We start from the raw sequence: 2614 nt of genomic DNA, 5'->3' as shown, positions 1-2614 counted from the left end.
TTGTTGCACAAGCACAAAAATATATTTGATCACATCACTAGACAGAGATTGTTTTTAAAAATGTTATAAGCAATTTATTAGTTTTTCAAAATAAAGCTCAAGATTTTGAAGTTAAAGTAATTATAATTTGTTAACATGATCTATATCATCAATACAAATTATTGATAATATTTAATTTTAATATATTTATGACAGTTATAATTAAGACCACTATTTAATAAAACAGATTTATTAGCTAACTAATGGCTTCTGTTTAAAATTAATTACTTTCTTGGTGACCTGCTTCCTTTCTAAAAGCTTCTGTGATGGTCCAGATACAAAACATCTAGAAACACAAAAGGCATTGGAAAACTAAAAATTTCAATTCAAAAAAATGACTGGCTTAGGAAAACTATAAGAGTTAAACTCTTAGGAAGAGTGCAAAGAACTATTAGCAACAACTGGGGAAGGAGAGCCTTAATTCTTGTTATGAAAATGAGAAAACAATTTGAATAGATTAAACGATTTTGCAAAAACAAAAAAGGGAAAGTATTGTGTTGATATGTTTTATTAAACATGTTGGAAAGGTTTTTTTTTTTTAAATGGGGCAATTCTTTGGGAAAGATCTAAAAGAAATGGAAAGAGAAAGATCTAGTTATGAGACAAATGAAGTCCAATCTTAATACAAGAATAATTAAAAGTTGACATATTTTTAGGTCTAAAGTTTGACAATAGACAAGTGGCAAGCAAATTCTCATAGAGAACCTATCAAAAGCCTAAAGAGAAAGCATTTTGTGTACTGTTTAAAGAAAATATTTTATATAAAGCATTTGAACATTGTTGGTAAGGTTTTAATGTAAAAGGTATTTTTTTAAATTATGCTAAGTTCTAATTTTTTTTTTGAGTAACCAGACTTACACTTTATTCTGTCAAACATCAGAGAGCAAGGATCAGACAAACATTCCACAGAGTACCAAAGGCCCTTCTAGTCTCCTTAGAATTACAAATTCCAGCTCCACATCTCTCTGTCTAATTTCAATTTCTTCCTCTTCTCCCCTTTCCTCTTCCTCCTCCTCTTCATTGTCTTCTTCAGAGCTGAAGGTGTCCTCTTGCAGGCTGTAGTCATGGATGATCTGCTAGATGAGTTTTTGAAGATGAGGTATCTGCCCTCCTCCAGCTTTCTGCAGATGTCCACAACACAGCACAGAATGTTCTCTATGCTCAGGTTGATCTGGTTGGAAAACTCATTAGGTTCGAACTACTGGCAGCTCAGTTTGACATGGTATGAGTAGTCTTTCACAAGTTACTGAGACAGGTAACCAAGCCCAAGGTATTTGGATATAGCCAGAAAAGCATAGCAGGTCCAAAAGGTCAACTTGTAACTTCTGTTCTTTGGTTGAGTGACATTGATAGCACCACACTGAATCCAGTGTCATGACAGTGCTTGAATCCCACTCATCATTGAGAGTGATGGAGGAGGCTTCCCTGCTGGGCTCCAGTCATGAAGCCATCGTGCTCATAATGACCATAAGATCAATAGTGTTTCCAAGTTTCACCTGCAATAATGGTAAGCAACAGTGGCAATTTCGTCCTTGTCCACGTTGTCCTTCAAATATGGGATCAATTACTGCTGGAGAAACTATGTTTGATGTAGATTGCTTCCAAGTCCAGGTTGCAGGATGAATAGTGGGAATCATCTTCATCTTTATTGGGCTTCTTGACTGTCTCACTCACCATCAGGAGGTCAAACTCAGAGTTGCCCTTCTCAAAAAAGAATTTGGGCTTGATTCTCTGTAACCCACTGAGTAGGTACTCCAAGTGGGTGCAGATCATCAGTGTGGCCAAAATAGTGTCAATAGAAAATATGTTCCCCTGAGTTTTTGCCAGCTTTCAGATGATGAGGTCAGCCATGGTGGTGATGGTGTGGAAGATGAAATGATTTTTCACTCCACAGGGTAATGTGGTCAAATATTTTCTCATAGTATTCTAAGGCCACACAACACTCAATACCTTATGACTCTGATACTTCCAAGCAGTGCATCTTCATTAACTTTTTTAAAAGATTTAATTATTTATTTGCGAGGCAGAGTTACATACAGAGAGAGAAAGAGATAGACAGAGAGGTCTTCCATCTGCTCATTCACTTTCCAAATTGCTGCCATGGCTGGAGCTGGGTCAATCCAAAGCCGGTGGCCAGGAGTTTCTTCCAGGTCTCTCATGTGGGTGCACAGCCCCAAGCACTTGGGCCATCTTCCACTGCTCTAACAGGCTATCAGCAGAGAACTGAATAGGAAGTGGAGCAGCCAGGACATGAACCAGTGCCCATTTGGGATTCTGGCGATGCAGACGGAGGCTTAACCTACTAAGCCACAATGCCAACCCCCTTCATTAACTTCTTAATCCATTCCCTTTCTTACCTTCTAGCGTGGGGATTGCAAGGAAAAGTGGCTATAGCCAAAAACATGTTTTTTCTGCTTCTTCAGTGACCTGCAAGATATCAAGTTTCCATTCCTTTATGCTCCCTTATCTGTGCCTCTATGGCAATTGATGTGATGGAAACCGGGCATGCCTGATAGCTGATATATTTTCTACTAGCCAGTATACCCAGAAATTTATACAGTTCAGCTGTGTAACT

At 37.9% G+C, this 2614-nt stretch overlaps 1 pseudogene; it reads right to left on the bottom strand.

The window, feature by feature from the left end:
- Nucleotides 1-929: 929 nt before the first annotated feature.
- On the bottom strand, nucleotides 930-2026 carry LOC100342641 (eukaryotic translation initiation factor 3 subunit D pseudogene; annotated as a pseudogene).
- Nucleotides 2027-2614: the final 588 nt, after the last annotated feature.

This window comes from Oryctolagus cuniculus, chromosome 5, assembly GCF_051225735.1.
Source record: "Oryctolagus cuniculus isolate XC-2025 breed Fujian yellow rabbit chromosome 5, ASM5122573v1, whole genome shotgun sequence".
Lineage (NCBI taxonomy): Eukaryota > Metazoa > Chordata > Mammalia > Lagomorpha > Leporidae > Oryctolagus > Oryctolagus cuniculus.
This window is presented reverse-complemented; position numbering and strand designations above follow the sequence as displayed.